The 20,721-nt window shown below is 48.8% G+C and overlaps 1 protein-coding gene across 1 annotated transcript in view; it reads right to left on the bottom strand.

The window, feature by feature from the left end:
* Positions 1-14,322, bottom strand: part of NOS1 (nitric oxide synthase 1) — a 507,091-nt gene extending 492,769 nt beyond the window's left edge. Inside the window, exon 1 of the mRNA XM_069214501.1 lies at positions 14,112-14,322. The gene's annotated coding sequence lies outside the window, so the exon portion shown is untranslated. The remainder of the gene's footprint in view (positions 1-14,111) is intronic.
* Positions 14,323-20,721: the final 6,399 nt, after the last annotated feature.

Raw genomic sequence — 20,721 nt, 5'->3', positions numbered from 1 at the left:
TGTTAGAGCAGAGGTGGATCTTTGGTACAGGGCACAGGGCGGCCGGGTGCAGAGCGAATCGGTGAGCATGTGGCTGTGAGCAAAGATGCCTTTAGAAGCAGGAGGTAGGTTGCGTTGGGGGTCACTTGCAGGTCAGTAGGGGTGCTCTGGTGGGAGGTCCTGGTGATTTCAGAAGTCCCTCAACTAAGGCCTTCTCCTGGTCCTTTTACAGTCTGGAATGGACTGTCGTTCTTGGTGTCTGATGTGAGGTGACCAGTACCTAGGGTTATTTCACGGTCTGACAAATGGAGGGTGCAGTGCCACCAAACTTAGCACATATACAGGGTTTATCCTCATGGTCCATTGAGTGGAGTTCAGTCTGGATGAGGCATCTGGTTTCTTGATCAGCAGCCGGTCAGTAAAGTGGCCTTCGCTGGTTCCTTAATTCCATGTTGCAATAGAGTGATGCCTTCAATCTGGAGGGAGATCTTGGGTGATTTTTGAAATGTGGACATCCTCTGGGGGTCTGTAGAGTCCCTTCAGTGTTCAAGCAACTCCTCAGCAGTGATGTTCGAGTCCTGTGTGCAGTAGGCAGGGTTTGGAGCCTTTTCTTGGTGCAGAAGGACTTCAGTTCTCAAGCCTTGCATCCTCTTTGTTGCTAGTCTTCTTTTGACCTTGGAATCTGCTTTCTTGATCTAAAGATGTCCACTAAATAATGTATTTAGTGGGCATTTAGGGGAGTACCTAGCAGTGACCAATGGGTGATCTACCTTAGGGAGGCTACCTGTGGGCAGTGGTCACTTCCCTGTACCTGATTGGCTATTTTCCTTCCATGCAAGATGGAAGAAAATGAATTGGAGGGGTCACCTTGCATGCAACACCTTAGGGTGTGATGCAAGTTGGGGATGACCACTCCCCCTGTCCTTTGTGTGGTCTCCCGCTGTTGCTCCCGTTAAAAGTGGGGGTTTGCAATGGATGCAGCCATCTGCTAGCAGCAGGCTTGGGGTCAAGTTTCAATGGTGGTAAGCTAGCAGGGCAGTGCACATTCCTGAGGGAGGGGATGTTTGCACCTCCACCCAAGAAGGGCTTTGTTCTGAGACCCATATAGCAGGATCTCCCACCACTGGGTTCCAGAATCTTGTGTGGTGGTGGCTGGCTGATTGTGACCACCCAGCAACCATGCCAGGGGAGTTAGCTTTTACAGGGGGCACCTCTAAAGTGACCCCTGGGTACATTTTGCAATAAATCCAATACTGGTACTAGTTTAGATTTATAATTCTGATTTGTTTGATACCAAACAACCCTGGGTTCAGAGTAGACATCATGTAGCTGTGAAACTCATATTGACCATTGTCCAGGATCTATGCCCGCACATACAATATAGTGCACTCTGCCTTAGGGCTGGAGGCATGCCAGATGGGTGACTTACCTATAGTGCATTCAGTGTGTAGTGAACAGGGCACGCAGGCTGTGTGCCATATCGAGTTTGTCTTTTAGGATTGTATCATAACACTTAGCCTGCAATGTCACTGCTTGGTGCTTCTGGATGCATGGCCCTAGAGGGTGGCACAATCTGTGCTGCTGCTCTCTATATTCTGAGCCACAGAACACCACTAGAAGTGGTCTGCATATACTGACCCCTGAGTACACCCCAGAAGCTGTCTGTGTATACTGAGCCCCTAGGACACCCCATAAGCTCTCTGTTTGTACTGAGAGCCTGAACAGATCCTGCCTGTTCGCGCCACTCTCAGCACAGACCTGGCATCTGCCTGTGAAAGCATAGACTCTGAGGACACACCAAGTAGCAGCTGCCTGTTTTAACCAGGACTCTGAGGACAGGCCTAGAAGCGTCCTGCGATAGCAGAGACTGGGTCAGACCCAAGGAGCTGCCAGCTAAAGCACTGACTGAGGACAGATCCAAGCATCTGCATGTTCTAACAATAACTTTGAGGATATGCCAAGCAATAGCCTGTGAAAGCATGGAGTGTGAGGGTAGAACCCTGCAACTGCCTGTTAGACCTCTTAGGACAGACTCTGAGAACAGACACAAATAGCTGTTAGTGAAACCGATACCCAGGAAAGACTCTGTCTGTGCACTCTACCCTCAGAACAGACCGGAATTGGCTGCTACTTTACCATCAGGACAGACCCACAGCTTACCTGTCAAAATACTGGCCCTCGGAGGCAATCCAGGAACGGAGCGTGGCAGCACTACACACAAAACACCCAGTGCCTAGATGCAGTCCTAAGGCAGACACAGCCCTCCCTCCCCCCCCCCGGCTAGTCCGCTATTGCCTGTGAGAGCAAAGGCCAACAGCCTAGCCTCCAATGTTGCCTGAGATAGAAGCTCACCCCTCCCCCACTTAAAGATTCCAGCACGTCAGGGCAGACTCAACACCTGCCTGTGCCAGTACTGGCCGTCTGGCTTACGTTAACACCTACCTGTAACGGTACTGGTCCTATGGCATACGTCAATACCTACCTGTGACAGTACTTGTCTTCTAGCATGCATTAACACCTGCCTGTGATGGTACTGCCCCTCTGGATTACATTAACACCTGCCTGTGACAGTACTTGTCCTATGGCATACAGTAACACCTTGCTGTGACAGTACTCTCCTCTGGCATATATTAACACTCACCTGTGATGTCCTCTGGCATACAGTAACACCTGTCTGTGACGGTACTGCTCCAATGGCATACATTAACACCTATCTGTGACTGCACAGTCTTTTAGTACACGTTAACACTTACTTGTGACAGTGCTGGTCCTCTAGCATGCATTAACACCTGCCTGTGACAGTACAATCCTTTGTCGTGCAAATAACACCTGTCTGTGACGGTACTGTCCTCTGGCATACATTAACCCCTGCCTGCGACTGTACTGTCCTCTGGCATGACAGTACAAGGACTCTGGCATATATATATACCTGCTTGTGACGGTACTACTCCTCTGGCATAATAATACCTGCTTGTGACGGTACTACTCCTATGGCATAATAATACCTGCTTGTGACGGTACTACTCCTCTGGCATATTAATACCTGCTTGTGATATTAATACCTGCTTGTGACGGTACTACTCCTCTGGCATATTAATACCTGCTTGTGATATTAATACCTGCTTGTGACGGTACTGTCCTCAGGCATACGTTAACAGTTACCTGTGAAATTACTTATCCTCTGGCTTAAGTAAATACCTGCCTGCGATGGTACTGTCCTCTGACATACACTAACACCTGTCTGTGACGATATGGCCTCTTGCACACAAGAATACCTGCCTGTGACGGTACTGTCCTCTGGCATGCATTAATACTTGCCTGTGACAGTTCCGGCCCTCTGCCATACATCAATACCTGCCTGTGACAGTACTGGCCTTCTGGCACACATTAACACCTGCCTTTGATGGCGCTGTCCCCTGGCATACACTAATACCTGCCTGTGACGGCACTACGCCTCCTGCATACATTCAATCCCGTCTGGATATTACTCACCCTCAGGACAGATACCAGCACCTGCCTGTGACAGCAACAGTCCTCTGTTCACACTTCAGCACTATGTTGCTTGGTTTTCTAGCGCGCCAGTACACCAGCGAGGGTGTCCTGGCACTAGACTCGTCATGTGGATGCAGTAAGGAGCACTAATTCGGGCAGCTACCGGATCTTAAATTGTTTTTGGAATAGAAACAAAGCGGTTGTTCCATGAATAGGCGGCGTCTTTTCGGCATGCAGTTCGTCTCAACCACCACCCGCCAGTGAATGCAACCTTGAACCTGAATTCAACCTTGAACCTAGACTTGGAACAGAAGCATACGGCTAAGGCCAGTCTTGTGCACGTGTCCCGTCTGCCAGGCAGAGTCATTTAAAGCGAACGTACCATCTTCATCGGAAAGAAGGGGAGCTGGGCCGGCCCCAGTGGCCGCCACTACACCTGCTGCAGGTGCCGCAACAAGGCAAAGTGAAACTGCCTCAAGCTGGATGGTGCACAGGTCTAGCAGGCCAGAATCTAATCACAAAAGGGTCGATAGTACTTTCATTGACGGGTAACAGTGGAAGGTCGTCCCCAGCAACGAATATTTAACGGCGAGTTTGTTTAGGAGTTTTGTATTGCTATGCACACGTCCTACTCTCTCTCTCCTGCGCATTGAGATGATCTTATAGTGACGTAAAGCGCTATTTAAAAAAAAAAAAAAAAAAACTCATAAGTGATGACGACCCGCCGTCCTGTGCAAGCAATAATACACGGGCTCTTAGGTCAGTTTGCCCGTGATGCGGATAACGGTAGAGCGTCGCCTAGAGCGGCAGGACGCTCCCGTGCGCAGGGACTGGAGATTAGACTTTCAGCACCGCAGACAGCTCCGTCGTGTGCACTGCTTTGATTGGCACGTCTCCCTCTGCGGAATGCACTGTTCACGATATGCACAGCTCCGGGTGTCACATTTCAGGCACTTCCATGGTGTGGACAACTCTAGGTAGCATCCCTCGGGACCCTCCAGGACGCGCAGTTCCAGCGCCCGCACACAGGTGCACGATTCTTACACACATCAGGAAGCTCCAGAGGGCACAGCTCCCGATAAAGGACCGAAATACTGTAGACTAAATAGCACAGAAACTACCGAGTGCAAAATATTGTGAAGGTTAGGTTTAGAGTCATTTGAAAGACGTACATGTCTACTTTGGTTCTTCATGTTTCTGTATCTATGTTTCTGTTCTTGATATTCCACTTTCCTGTTTTTTCAGGTTATGGAACAAGTGGGGTTGAGTGGGCAGAATCTATTAGTTTTCTTCACTGTCCCAGGTACCCGGACACTGTTGCCCACAGTGCTTCGCCAAGATGCTACCCACATCCCTAGCTCTCCATTTCTAGCCACAGTCAACTGATTACGGCTTGCTCTGGGCTGTGGGTAGAGGTTTGAGCTCTAATACAACGTACCACAGAAGAAGACAATAGATGTTATCCAGATAGAGGTATTTTTGAAGGAACATTTGTTTAATACACCAACAGATAAACAAAGCCATTTAAATAGGGTAATCCAGAGAAACCCTAGTGTGCCCAGAGCTTAAAGTTTCAGAGAATGGCCCTAAAGAGAACCTAATGTTAATTTTTGGGGGAAGAAAACGAAGTAATTGTGATGCAGTGAGGCTGAGTTGTAAGCAACGTGGAAGGACACGAGTCTTCGGGTTTACCACAGTCACCAGTCAATGGATTTATACAAGCCTAGCAGGACAATCTCGTACGGTTCTGGAAAGTTCAGTGGGCTTTGCTCCTTCTTCTGGGTTTCTGTCAAAAAGACCTTTATAGTTGATGAACTGAGAAAAGCAAAGTGCACCGTGAGTTGATTTTAGGTCGGTTGGCATGAGGCAATGGTAGCGCAAAGTCTCAGGGTGTCCTATAACCTCTCTTGGCTACCAGTTACCAGTCCAGGCAACGAAGAGTACAGCATGGGCCACTGAGTCAAAGCTGGCTAGGAGTGGTCCACTTTTCCGGGAGCCCGGGGAGCCCTAGGATCTTCACTGGCCAGTATCTTGGAGCATGCACTGCACACTTGAAATATTGGGTCACAGGGTGTAGAGGTCCCAGGACCACTGCGGAATAGGGTGAGATCTACCAGGAATATAGCACAGCCCAATATTTCATCAACCACTACTCATGGTCAGAAAATGGTTTCACTGTTGGATCCACAAAGCGCCAGGACATCTCTTGAGATACCCTTCAAATCTCCAGGAAAAGGAGACGCCTGAGGTGCTCAGAGAGTCCAAAGAGTTCTCTAGTTGAAGGCTCACTGAGGCCACTGACGTTGAAATTAGACATCCAGCTAGTTTATCCCGACACCGTTGCAGCCCACTAGGGATATGATCACAGGCCAGAACCCCGCCAGGGCTTAGTCTTCCCCCAAGGAATGGAACAAGGGGATCTTTCGTCAGTACAGACAGGTAAGGCCTAAAGCACAGTAGTTACTCTACAACAGGTGCCCTGCAATTCGTCGATTCTTCTTCTCTTTTGATAAATGATTCAGCTTTTTGGCGGTCTGCCCTTCTTCAGAGGGCACTCACAGCCTCTGTTGCACAGTGGGCAGGACATCCTCTTCAGGCATAATAAACTCTTCCGAGCTGAAGAGATACAGGCGCTGTGCATCTTCAAAGCCCTTCAAGCGCAAAGTGTATATAGTTACTGGCTCGGTATTGCTCCTCAAAAGTACTTGACAAAGGCCGTGGTGTTTATCAATTTGTTGTCAGACCCACGAAGGGTTCCAGCTCCAATCAGAATTAAAATCTAAGAGATATATCTAATCTTTATAGAAATATCGCATTAAAGATACGTGTGATCCCAAGATCACACGAAAAGCTCCAGGTAAACCGCGAATGGGAGCCGCGTGCCATTACAATCAACTGACTGCACAATTTTACACTTAGCGTCTCCTGGGAAACTGCAGAGGCCAGACAATGAACCCCCCAATGGGAGGCTAGTAAATGCCTTCGCCACTCGTCTGCCGAGAGAGAAACAAGAGTCAATCACCCTGACTAGGAACCCGCCGGCATCTCAGCCAGGAGCCTGTTCGGGGCAGTGGCACGAGTTACCTCTCCACGTAACCAGTTCTAGGCAGTGCTTTAAATGGAAAAATAGAAGTGCAGGTACTCTGTGATAGAGTACCTGCTTGTTTCCGAGAAGTGCCGGTACTCTCCAATTAAAAGTATTACGTTTATCTAGAGATATGCCGGTACTCTCCCTCTCAAAATAAAAAAGTGCCGGTACTCAGTACCGGAGAGTACCGGCCCATTTAAAGCACTGGTTCTAGGGCTGTCCCCTCGTTCAGTGCCACTTTCGTGAACCGCTCCTATGAACAAGCACAGAAGTCACTGGTGGCACCGGAAGCAATACCCATCAGAGCTTTACCCGGGTAGTACCCTCGCGCGACTTGAGCCGAACTGGTCTGATATCAAGGCAGGGCTCACAAGCAGATCCCATGTCGCAAAGGTGAGTGTGTCCCTGAAGCGATGCTCAGAGGCACGAGGAAGTTAAAATTTGACGTTTAGTTCGCTCATCGGGGTCATAGCTACTGTAGGAGTTACATATATGCGCATATACGAAAACGTATATATTTTAATTTACAGTTCGATGTATACCTACATGTAGGCATGTGCAGAAACGTATACACATGCAGACAGCTTCCACACATAAATATGCCCACAGACGTACACATACCCATGTGTATGCTCAAAAATCCACAGGCGTGTGTACGCAGGCATACTCGCCGATATAGGGCGACACATGCACATATATACAAATGAACACAAACACGCCTTCATATATTTATACATATGTACGCTTACATTCATATATACGTACAAGTATGGAACAAAATGTACGTACACCTATATGCATGTATACTTTAATACAAAGGCACACAAATTTACATATTTCAGGAAATAACCCACGCACATACAGACCACAGACAAACACGAGTGCATGCGTGTATACCGAGGAATACTCAAGAAACGACAGACATAGCAACATTTTCGAGTGCATTAACTCCCCAAAGCCCGCGCCCGGTGCTGCGGGGATCTGGCGTGTGTATTAATAGAACTTAAAGTGAGAATAAACAGGGGATCGCGCAGAGATTAGTCCGAAAACTGTAAAAATACCGAGCGACAGCTGTGATTTTATAAGCATAAAGAAGAGGGTCGGCCCCCTGCCGCGGCCCTGAGTCAGCAACAGCGCGCTCTGCGGATGGGATAAGGACCCTGAGGTGAGGTCAGAGAGAACCCTGGAGCCGAGCACTCAGGGCCCCCCCAGGAGCAGGGCCGGGATAATAACAGAGCTCCGTTGACAGCACGGAACATGGAGCCGAGCTCTCAGGGCCACTCTCAATGGCAGAGCCGGATAAGAACAGCGCTCTGATTACATCACGGAACCTGGAGCCGAGCTCTCAGGGCCAAACACAAGGGCAGAGCCGGATAAGAATAGAGCTCTGATTACAGCACGGGAACTGGAGCCGAGCTCTTAGGGCCACCCTCACAGGCAGACCCGGATAATAAGAGTTCTGATTAAAGCAAGGAACCAAGATTCGAGCTCTCAGGGCAACCCCTAGGGTCACAGTCGGGATAAGAACAGAGCTCTGATTATATCACGGAACCCGGAGCCGAGCTCTCAGGGCCACCCTCAAGGGCAGAGCTGCGTAAGAAGAACGCTCAGATTACAGTACGGAACCGGCAGCCGAGCTCTCAGGGCCACCCTCAAGGACAGAGCCGGATAAAAACAGTGCACACATTACAGCACGGAACCGGCAGCCGAGCTCTCAGGCCCACAAGAGGGGTAGAGTCGGGATAAGATCAGAGCTCTGATTACAGCACTGAACCTGCAGCCGAACTCTCAGGGCCACCTCAGGGCAGAGTCGGGATAATAACAGAACTCTGACTACAGCACGGAAGCGGCAGCCGAGCTCTTAGGGCCACCCTCTCGGGCAGACCTGGGATAATATCAGAGCTCTGATTACAGCACTGATCCTGCAGCCGAGCTCTCAGGGCCACAATCACGGGCAGAGCCGGGATAAGATTAGAGCTCTGATTACAGAACGGAAGCAAGATTCGAGCTCTCAGGGCCACTCTCTTGGGCGAAGCAGGGATATGAGCAGCGCTCGGATTACAGCACGGAACCTGCAGCCGAGCTCTCAGGGCCACCCTCACAGGCAGAGCCGGGTAATAGCAGAGCTTTGAATACAGCACGGGGCCTGCAGCCGAGCTCCCAGGAGCATTCCCCTGCTTCCCCAAGGGAAGTGACAGGAGAAGAACAGAACTAAAATTACAGCACGGATCCTGGGTCGAGCTCTCAGCACACCAACAGGCAGAGCCGGGACAAGAACAGAGCGATTACAGCATGGAGCCTGGAGCCGAGCTCTCAGGGCCACCCTCACGGGCAAGGCCGGATAAGAGCAGAGCTTTGATTACAGCAAGGAACCAAGAACCGAGCTCTCAGGGCCACCCTCATGGGCAAGGCCGGATAAGAACAGAGCTTTGATTACAGCAAGGAACCAAGAACCGAGCTCTCAGGGCCACCTTCATGGGCAGAGTTGGATCAGAACAGGACTCTTATTACAGAACAGAACCTGCGGCCGAGTTATCAGACCCACCCCCATTGTGAGAGCCGGTATAAGAAAAGAGCCCTGATTGCAGCACGGAACTTGGAGCCGAGCTCTCGGGGCCACTTTCATGGGCAGAGCGAGGTAAAGAACAGCGCTCTGAATTCAGCATGGAACCAATATCTAGGCTCCCATGGCCACCCCCATGGGAAGAGCCCAGATATGAACAGCGCTCTGATTACAGCACAGAATCATGAGCTGTGGGCGGAAGACCACGAAAGAATGAGCAGTGCTCCAAGACACAGCAAAAACATATGAGCTGTGGTACAAGGGACAGCACGGAAACTGTGCTACAACCGACAGCACAGACTCATGAGCTGCGGACCAAGAGACAGCACAGAATGTGGAGCAGTGCTCCAAGAGACAGCACAGAATCACGAGATGCGGAACAAGAGTCAGCACAGAATCTGGAGCAGTGCTCCAAGAGACAGCACAGAATCACGAGCTGTGGGAGGGAGACAGCACAAAACAAGGAACAGTTCTTCAAGACACAGCCCAGGCTTGTGAGCTGTGGCCCAAATACAGCACGGAACATGGAGCAGAGCTCCAAGCAACAGCACATAATCCGTGCTGTACCAGAAAGCACAGACTCACGAGCTGTGGCCCAGACGCAGCACAGAATCAGGAGCAGTGTCCCAAGAGACAGCACGGAATCAGAAGTGCTCTTAGAGACAGCACAGAATCAGAAAACGTGCTCCTAGAGACAGCACAGAACAAAGAGCAGTGCTTCAAGGGGCAACACAGAGCCACGGATTGTGCTACAAGAGACCGCACAGAATCAGGAGCAGTGATCCGAAACAGCACAGAATCGGGAGCAGTGCTCCTAGAGACAACATAAGATCAGGGAGAGTGATCCTAGAGACGGCACAGAATCATAAGCAGTGCTCCAAGAGACACACATATTCAGAAACAGTCGTACTAGAGACAGCACAGAATCGGGAACAATGATTCTAAAGGTAGCACAGAATCAAAGGCAGAGCTCCTCGAGACAGCGCAGTATCAGAAACAGTCCTTCCAGAGACAGCACAGAATCAAAATCAGTACTTCTAGAGACAACATAGAATCATAAGCAGTGTTCCCAAGGGAACGCACACAATCAAAATCAGTGCTCCTAGAGACAGCACATAATCATAAGCAGGGCTCCAAGAGACAGCGCAGAATCAGAAGCCGGTCTACTACAGACAGCAAAGAATCAGAAGTCGGTGTCCTATAGACAGCCAGAAACCGGTCTCCTAGAGACCGCACCAAATCAGAAGCCGGTCTCCTAGAGACACCAGGGAAACATGAGCAGTGCCCACCGGAACAGCACGGAATTAAAAGTCGCGCGCCTTACTAAAGCTTAGAATCACGAGCTGTGCTACGAGAACAGCACAAAGCAGAGATCCGTACCGCTGGAGCTAGAAAAGATCTGCTCTCGGAGAACCCAGGGGCCGAGATCTTAGGGACAGCGGAGGCCTGCGGTGCAGCTCGAAGTGGACGTCCAAAGACAGCACAGAAACGAGAGCTGAGGTTTTGGGATCCTCAGTGACTCGTTGCTCGGTGTCTTAGGGACAGTCGGGATTTAAGAGCCGAGGTCTCAGGGGCAGCGCGACTCAGGGGACGGGAACATAAGTACCTCTCAGAATCGGAGCCTGGGTCAGATGTGCGCCCAGATCCGTGAGTGGGAGCCCTAGGGGCAGCACAATAACAAGATCCAAGGTTTTAGGGACCCTGGGGACTCGTTAGTCGATATTTGAGGCAGAGCCGCGGTCTCAGGGACAGCAGGGACCGCGGGCGTGAGATATATGCTCGCTTTTAGCGGGTTCATTTCTCCGGCCTTAACAGGACAGGCTGAGAAGGTTTAGGCCTGGGAGCAGCCCGGATAACGCTGCTGGGGGTAAGGCCTCTATCACCCCCTCCAACTTTCACCCCTGACCCCTCGGACTGGTGTCAGTGCACCGTTCAGTTTCAGTGAGCCCAGCTTCATGCCGGTAACATGCACTTCTTGTGCAGGTGCGGCGCGTGAACGCCATCTCCTTTCTTTTGTACGTGCATGTTCGTGGTGCTGCACGCACATATGGTGAGGAATCCGTGCTTCATAGGGCACACAGAGGGAGATCGGGTATAAATGTACTCACCCGTGGGACAGCATTGTGGTGAGCTTGAATAAGGAGAATGTATATATATATACATACGTATCTATAAACACACACACACACATATATATATTTAAAAAAAGTAAAGAAAAAGTGTGTTCCTCGCTCCGAAATACAGGTGTGTACGTTAATGTAGGTCATCCATGTGAAAAGTGGAACCTGCAACTATACAAATGTGGAAAACACAAATATACATAGAGCACATTACCAGCTAAGGGTATGACAACAAACAACTGGGTTAAATACAGAGCGCCCTGTAAATGTGAACAGAGCCCAAGACTGTATTATGATAATATTTCTGCATGCCAAGAAATTTGCACGATCGTACATTATATCAACACACAGTATGTGTGATCATACATACAAAAATGTGTATATGTACAGACATTGTATACTGCTTACACACTCCATAAACAGGTCCTCGGGTATGATTACACTAACAATGTCATACACTCTCTGGGTTCTGGTAACATTTGCACCTCGCTCTGCCTTTGCCTCGTGGTTTGCGTTGACCCAAACCTTAGGTACCAGTGTTTCCATGACTATGTGCACGGACATCTTACACACACGGAGGTCATAGGTATTTTACACAGACAGATTAATACACAGGTGAACAACTGAGACTCACGCAGTCGCATACATTACACATTTGTGTTGATTATGTGTGTGTGTACCTGAGCACATATATGCACCCCAAATTACACACACACGACGCCCGCGAGCTCCCCGGCCGGAAGCAGGTGATATGTTTCCCGCCCGAACACTAGGACGACCGCTAGATACCTCCAGAAGTCGCGAAAGCCAGGCAGGTGAGACACGCAAACTCAGAAGCCCACTCTCTGGAGCAGCCCCTCGGAGTGAACAGACCTCGAGTGACAGAGGCCCCGTGCCAGCGAGTGTTACACATAGGACGGTGCACATACCGGGTCCCATGCCATCCACGTGCGCGTGTTTGGCATTCTACAAACACGTGCCCCTTCCCAGAGTATGGAAAGGGAATTTAAAAAGTTCTGTTGGGGTAAGGGTCGGTACAGCACATAGGGAAAAGGGAAGAGTCCCAGCACTCGCCTGGGTAAGGGCCAGCTGAGGGCGGGATGCGAAGATGAGTCTTGAAACCTATGAAGAGGCGGGTGGTGAAAGGCGAGTCCTCCTCAACCCCCCCCCTCCCCCTCCCCCCCACACACACACACACACTCACCTGGTAAAGGGCAGGGAGAGGGTTCCTGTATCCAGTCGGTTAGGGGCACCGGGTAAGGGCAGGTTGAATGATGGGCCCTGTACTCACCCGGGTGAGTGAAGGAACCCTCTACCTGCCCCTTACCCGGGTAAGGAACTGGGCGTTTCCTGTACACTCTCGGTGAGGAGCAGTTGGTGGGGTGGGTCCTTTAAACCCCTGCTAAGGAGCCTGTGGAGAAATGGGAGCTGTTCTCGCCCTGGTAAGGGACATGGGAGGTGTTGAAAGGATGGGTCATGTACTCACCAGGTAAGGTGCAGGTAGGGATGATGGAAGATGTACTAGGCAGGTAAGGTGCAGGCAGGTGGGTGGAAGGCTCCTGCACTCACACGAGTATTGGGAAGGAATTGGAGGGTTCTGTGCTCAACCGGTAAAAGGCAGGTCGAGCGTTCGATCATGTACTCACCTGGGTAAGGCTCAGGCATGTAGGATGGTGGGATATGTACTCATCCGAGTAAGGGTCAGGTAGGGATGATGGGAGTGTACTCACCTAGGCAAGTGGCAGACAGGTAGGATGTTGACGTATACACTCACCGGGGTAAGGGGCGGGTAGATAGAGCTGATGACGTAAGTACTCACAGGGTAGGGGGTCAGGCAGGTAGGTTGATAGGGACTGTACTCACCGCGGTATGGGGCCGACAGATAGGTGGCTGGCAGGTTGAGATTACGGTATATGTTCTCACCGGGTAAACGGCAGGCTGGGAGGGTAATACATGTCTGCATGTAAAGCTGATTCTAGTACCCACCTGACTCATGAGTAAGATATGTGTACCCTCTCGCTTGTGCGGTTAGTTCCGAATGGATTGAATTCTTTTCCTGTGCCTTAGAGGGTACAAACACGGGATGACCCTGGACAGGATACCTATGTGCAGGACTCACCTTGTTCCGAAGGTATGCAGCAACGGACCCTGCTGGAAAATGTGGAACGGATGGGAGGTGAACTTTACTATGTTACAGTCAAACAGCATGCCCTAATCATGGGGTCTCTGTACCTATCCGTTTCAAAGACCGGTCATTTGCTTTATTCTGGGTTAGCATCGCACCCGCCCCCTATGCAGGGCTGTGTATTGAGTCATTCACTCCAGGAATGTGTGTATACGCTCGAATCCTGTCTGGTCTACTCTGCCTTTCATCCTTCCGATGTCGATCAAACGACTGTCATTCACTTAGGTAGCGTAAACGTCTATTTCAGTGCCAAGATACTGGATGTGTGCGCGCTTTAGGAATACAGTTTGCTAAATTTAGCTCACACGTCGTCCAGTACCTGCATGGGGTACAATACCCACATCTTTCAAAACCTGTTTCACTCACCACAACTCCGGTGAGAGCTTTGCTCAGTTTGTGAGTGAGGGTGCTCCCCATCCTGCCTAGACCCGCTCTACTCTTGCCCCCCTTGCTCAGCCCTCCCACCTTTCACTGCCGCCCTTCTAGAATTGAGGGGCGCCCACTCCCTCCAACAGCTGGGTCTTGAACTCACACTGCCCCGGTCATACCTGTCCGAGCTCAGGCTGAGTGCGGCACCAGTCCGTGTACTCTCTAGGGCCGTTCTTTGTGCTCACTTCCTGCACCCCCATACTTTTCAAGTTCTTCTAAAACCCAACCCAAAGTTGAGGTGCGCCGTGCACTTACCTCCAGCAGCCGTCCGTGCGCTCCCGGACTGAGGCTCCCTCCCTTCCGAGCGGGGGCTCTGCTGCTCGCCGCACACTCTGGAGCTGGGGGAATAAGTAGCGTCCCTCCCTCCCTCCCCCGCCCCTCTGCTCTGCCACAGCGCCCACCCCCGAGTAGCTCTCCTTCAGCAGCAGTCGAGGGAGCTATGCGCGACCGGCACCTCGCAGGCTCTGAGGAGGGGTGTTTGCCCGAGGAGCGCTTTATCCTGGCCCACCCCCTGACGTCCAGCGCAGGGTGCCCGTGGGTGTGGGGCCAACCTCCATTAGGGGCAGAGCTCTGCCGCCAGAGTCATAATTCTGTCACAGAAGCGCACGCATGTAACGTGCACTTTCGGACGCGGGGTCTTCGGCATAATACGATTTCATATTTTTCTCGGCATAGATCTTACGATAAAAATATGCACTTTCATTTCTGGGCAGGGTTCGCGATGTACACAAAGTGCAGCTAAATAATAAATGCACCCCTGATCCTCCGCCCTTATGGCAATTGAGGGACTACTGGGGGGCGAGGGGGTAGCAGTTCGCCTCTTTTATCGCACTTGTGGAGCAAGTAAACCGGGGCTGCTCGAGCTCACGAGCGCAGACAGGGCGCTATTGACCGCTTTGGCGGATAACTTCAGGGAGCCCCCTTGGAACCGCGGGCGGGTAGAAGTGTCCGCTTCTTGCCGCAGAAAAGAGGGGCTCGGCTCTGAAGGCAGCTCGTTGAATCACACTTGCTTCACAGCTGTGTGGGCACGTTCGTACAGTGAATGTGCACAGATGATCCGTAAAAAGGCAGATTACCGGCCTGCTCTCTCCAGGGCTGAGTGATATCGGTGTTATTTATTCATTTTTTTTAATTTGACCTTGGCTTGCCCTCTATTTGGAGAAGCTAACTGTTGATTTCGTATCGCGAATCTCCGCGATTCGACCTATTCGCGATTATCGCAGATTTTTAAAATCTTAAACTCTACCCGAGCTTCCATTTTTCCATTTAAAGCATATCTTAAATAAGCGCTTCTTTGTTTGCTGCTGAGGGCTCGCGGGGACCCTTGTGGTGCGGAGAACAAGTTTGCTTTTCGCCAAAAGTGCTAAATAGAATTTGTTCTAAAATGTTTTGATTTGACTTTAATTTCAGTTCAGTTGCCCACCCGTTCTCACTTCCTCTTTTTAATGTAGACTGTTGGAGAAAAGATAGGCTCCTACCCTGAGCCAACGAGTGCGGCCTTCCCTCCCTCCAGAGAGTCTCAAACTCCCCGCAGGGACATAACCTGATGACGGCGGTGCAAGGGCCTCCAACTTTTCAGACAAACCGCCAATGAATATCTGTGAAGAAATATCTGTGATATGGAAGACTCAAGGACCCCGCATCGCATTCTGCAGGGGGGAGTTCATCATTTTGCCTAAGGTACCTGCCCAGGGACACGGTCTCCAGTCCCAACCATTATCCCAAGGGCCAAAAGATGTAGTCAGTGGTGTGACAGAGGGCTGCATTGATGTTAGCAGGGTGGCCGTGTGGAGGATGTTGTAAAGGAAGCAAAGCATGTACATCTAACGGCTGAATTGCCCAATGCGAAATCAGAAAACCTGGAATCAATCCTGACTTCCCCACTTGACCACATTTTGTGATCCTAGGCAATTGTTTTATTGCATTTTTCCTTATTTTTCATCATCACATGGGAGGACTGTGAAATACATAACTTCAGGATGAGTACTGTAGGAAACCCTCTCTTGTGTCTGGTTAAAATAACTATTATGTTGTTCATATGTAAGAGCAACTTACGCCACCCAGAGAGTGCACATGACAACTGATTTGCCTCTTAGTTCACTATTAGCAGTTTTGTCAGGGTTGATGAAAGCATGAATGTTTCTAAATTCATGCTTGGAAAAAAATACTTCAATGCACTGATATAAGCTGATGGCCTAAGATGAAACGGTTATATATATTGAAAGACAATTTCACATGTTGAAGCAACTATCATATTTTTACACATCTGTGGCAAGATGTCTTTGGGAAAGAAGGTGTTCCTAAAGTTAAATGGTGCAGGGCCCCCAAGTTTCTTCAACCTGAAAACAAATGCTTGACTTTAGTGATGAGTGGAGGGGGCCACATGTGAAGGTCAGGAAGGCTGGATCCAGCCCTCGAGCCGTACTTTGAGTATCACTGGTCTGGAGAGTGTACAACCTCAGGAGGCTACTACACAGCCATGTGACCCGTAGTTGACGTCTACCCCACAGGGCCGGCACCAGGCATGCACAGTGTGGGCAGCTGCCCAAGGCTCGCGCATGCTCGTAACTAAGGGGCTTTGCACCACCTTTAAAAACAAGCATTTGCAATGCAATAATTCTCGTCTTTGCTCAAGCTGTTAACATTGTACATTTCTAACTGGACTTTTCTTGCCCCTTAAATTGAAAATGAAAAGTAACACAGTTGACATAAGCAAGCCGATTCAAAGAGCCAATATCGCCATGAGCGCGAAGGAGAGACACAAAAGGAAAAATAAGTTTGCTTGCAGTCAAATGTATTGGCAAAAGTGCAATTATCCATGCAACAGGGTCGGTGTCCAAGGCGGTAATCAAACTGCCCCAAGGAGGGACAAACGTAAAGGATTTACCAATGATAACAAAGGGTTTTCAAAAGGCAAGCCCATGAACGAGTGATAGTGATGGGCGTGCAGTGGGTGTGATTAAAAGCCCACAAGACTTAGAACAGGTCAGAGCGGTAGCACGTCCAACCTAAGAACTTTGATGTTACAGGCTCAGTGAGCAGCAGTGGTTCAGCATAGCAAGGCCCAGGTCTGAAAGGGCATCAGAAATCTAATTGCTGTCTGCATGATAACAGCAATTAGATGGGCCCTTATGTGTGAAGTGAGCCCTGCCCTTGCCTAAATGAAAAGCAAAGTGCCTGGCAGGGCTCACATCAAAAGAAATGAAATGTCCCATTACCTAGGATGGAGGAAAGAGTCAGGCATCAACAAAATAAAAAAAACATACACACGTCTTTAACACAGAAGTGTTTTACTTGCTGTATGGGATTATATCACTGCATTGAGATATATTTAGTAAAAGTGAGAGTTTTTTAGCATGAATTTAGCAACATTACAGACTCTGCCCTGATGATGATGGTATTCGTGAACTAAGAGCAGGGCCATTGGAATTAAATGGTAAAAAGTGCCACATTAGATGGCTGGGTTTACTACTTTATGCAGCAAGAAAATGCAAATTATGAGGCAGATTGCAGCACATTTTGTGATAGTATTATCTTGGTATTTTGTCATTCATCTAAATACAGCATTAAGCAATATAAAGATGACTAGTTAACCTTTGGGAAGGGCTTTCAACTGTGCAGCGACAAGTGTTGCTGTATATTTAGTAACGTTTAATCTGTTTGAGCCAGAAACAAAAGTATTTTTCTTATAAAAAATGTTACAGATTATGGATCAGATGGCTTATGCCACAAATGCGACAACTCCATAATTAAGTGGAAAACGCAGCAACCATAAAAAAAAAAAGTTCCGGGGCACTGACTAAGAGGCATGTTAGGGTTCATGCGCACCTTCTATGTGAGCCACATTCTTATTAAGCATGCAGCAAAATTACAGTCTAGTACATCAAACAAATGAAGTGTTGTACAGCATACATCCTGACTGAACAAAATAGAGGTTAGTGAAATAAAGCATTTGCCTAGGACCACACAGTTTAGTCAAGCAAGGAAGCCAGGACTGATCCTAGATTTTCCAGTTCCCCACTGTGCAATTCAGACACTACATTGGTATCTCTTTATGCGTTAAAGCTTAACGCTTAAGCTTTAATTCTTGGAAGATGAGACTAGAGTCCGGGTGAGAGGCAGGGTCCACCTTGTATTTTTGGCTTTTTTATATAGCACAAACGTTGGCAATGGACATACGAGCACTTCACAGCAGACACAGAATACAGCAGTATTTTTCCACATTGCTTCCTGTGAAAGTTCGGCTCATTTTGGGCTCAGGTTACAAGAGCACCTTGAATTGAGCAAAGCCAGAACTCTGGCTCGAATTTTCAGTAGTTTGCCCACCTATAATAGCATGCAAAAGGCAGTGATTTTAGGAGGGTCAGAATCCATGCAACAATGTAAAAAAAAACAGCCTGAGAGTGAGAGAGTGGAAGGTGAGGGATAGATGCGAAGGAATAGAACAGCAGAAATAAGTTTAGAGGCTAGGGGAGAAGAGTAGTACAGAGTAGTAAATTGAGAGAATATGTTGATGTAAGAGGGGCAGAACCAGCAAACAAAACGGGGCAAAAGGGAGCAATTGATGTAAAGGGGTAAGAACTAGCAGAAAAGTTCAGGTAAGAGAAGGTGAGAGGTTGGTTTGAAATATAAGAGAAAAGGGGTAGAGCATTGGGGAGAAAGATAGATGCAAGTGTGTCGGATTCAAGGAGAGAACGTAAGATGATTGTGGAGAGATACAGGAACTGGAAACTTTGGAGGGGTGAAGTGGATTTGAGAGGGGGCTGAAGCAGCAAGAGTAGGTAAGAGGCTGGGCAAGATATGAGGTGAAAAGTGCAGCGTGGAATGGTGAGGTGGATGTAAGTGGGCAGAATCAGCAGAAAACTTAAGAGGCTGGAAAAAAGGTAAAAAATCTCTTTATTTTCCTGTAAAATATATTTTTAAAAAAAGTCTTCATTTTGAGAGGCATGTATTATCGTTCACAAAGGGTTGTGATCTTGAACCATCTTCAGTGTGTCTGCTAAATTTCAGTCTGCTGTCTGTCTCCTCTATTATTCATCTTGACTTTCTATTAAAGTTCACTCCTACTGTGACCCTTTTCTGCACATATGCTGACTGGAGATCTAGAGATCACAGATCCTGCCATCACCTCCTTTTGCAATATCTTGCTTACCTTGTCATAGGTTCCTACCAATGTAATCTAAACAAGCTGTGGTTGTCTCTGCTCAGAAAGCCTTCAGCTGGCTCAAAACTACTCTGCGTTGTCGGACATTTATTTGCTAAATTTTTCTCAAATGTCCCACAATACTTTTCTGTAAAACGGAAAAAGGTGGAGTATATTGCGAGACCTTTTCTTTAGGTCATGAACAATAGGTGATTAATTGGTAGAATCTGCGGTGGATGCCATTGTTACATTTCGAATGTTTAAGTGTTATTTCTTTTGGAAACTTGCCTTTCCAATAGTGGCATAAGTGAGCAGTCAAAGCTCACTTCAGGATGTGATAACGGCATTGAAACTCAAATATGCATGTCATATTTATCATACTAGATTAGCATCTTATTTAGTCAGCCTATCTATGAAGTTTAAAAGGGACTTATTTAGAGTAGTTGATAATAGAATACAACAACGAAAAAGGTGTTCTGTAACTAATAGTCTCCCAGTACCAAACTAAGGTCGTGCAATATCTCCATGTGTGCAAAGTGTCCTGCGAAGTGATGATGGATAGCTATCACCCTGCAAGACTAAAGTGCTGGGAGGCATGTGGCAATTACACACCCTGCCCCCTGAGGCTAAATCTAGTCTAACGAGGTTTGAGCATTGATTTAGAGGTGCTTTTGGAATCCTAGACAACTATACCCCTAGGTTTGGTTTTCATATGAAATGGCGCTCCTGGGGAACCAATTTCTTCACTTTATGTTAACTGCTGTGGTGGCAAAGCCGAGCTTCAATGCGTTGTCTAGATATGGTGCCAAGGCCCCCTCCTTGTGTAGTTGCCTTAATCCTCCTGTCCTACATACACCACATGCCCCACAACTCCTCCAAGAGGCCCATCATGGAGTTTCCCTCCTGTCACCCTCACCTGGGCGTGCACTCCGCTTAAAAAAACTATTTTTTTAAATCTGCCAATGCGTTCTTGGGATGAAAAGGGATGTAACACACTGCCAAAAGGCGCAATTTCAGCATTAAAACGTCAAACTTTGTTTCCAGTTGTCAGGGAGCCCTGGCTGCTTCTCTAGGTTGCTTTTGATAAAAAAGCGGCGCTGGGGGCCAGAAAAACTGTTTTCAGCAGAGCGATGGATGTGCGCTGGCACAAACAACAGCCCTTTCTTCAAGGAATATTGTGCCCTGGATTTTCAGATCTCAGAGTCCTCGAGGGTAGAAAGAGGCATGGTTAGGATGGGAGCCCCTTAGGGCGGTGGGGGCAGTGCGGCGCTTTCAGACATCCGCGGTACCACCAGCTTCGCCTTCACCTGTCTTGGTGAAACAGTCACTCCTGACTCCACCATTGAAGGGCTGTAATTGCTGCCCCCATTTCCATGGCAACTAAAAAAAAAAAGAAGGAAAGCGATGCTTAAAGTCTACTCAGCTAAAGGAATCCAAGAGACATTTTGGGCTGTCAAGCCCGTATTTTTTCATATGCAATTATTCAGATGCCTTCCAAAAGAGGAACTGAGGGGCATGAGGGGTTAAAAGTATGTGAGCTGTCCCAGGCCTGCGGGGCCAGTTACGATCATCGACAGGTTGATTACCCCCAGCACCCCGTGAGATGACAGTCTCCGCTGCAGCAAATCATCCATTCAGAAAGGACAGTGAGTTTCAGACGTTGAATGAATGAGGGCCTAGAAACTTGGAGCTCTCTGAGGAAGCCAAGCGTGGGAGCTGTGG

Source organism: Pleurodeles waltl, chromosome 11, assembly GCF_031143425.1.
Source record: "Pleurodeles waltl isolate 20211129_DDA chromosome 11, aPleWal1.hap1.20221129, whole genome shotgun sequence".
Classification (NCBI taxonomy): Eukaryota; Metazoa; Chordata; class Amphibia; order Caudata; family Salamandridae; genus Pleurodeles; species Pleurodeles waltl.
This window is presented reverse-complemented; position numbering and strand designations above follow the sequence as displayed.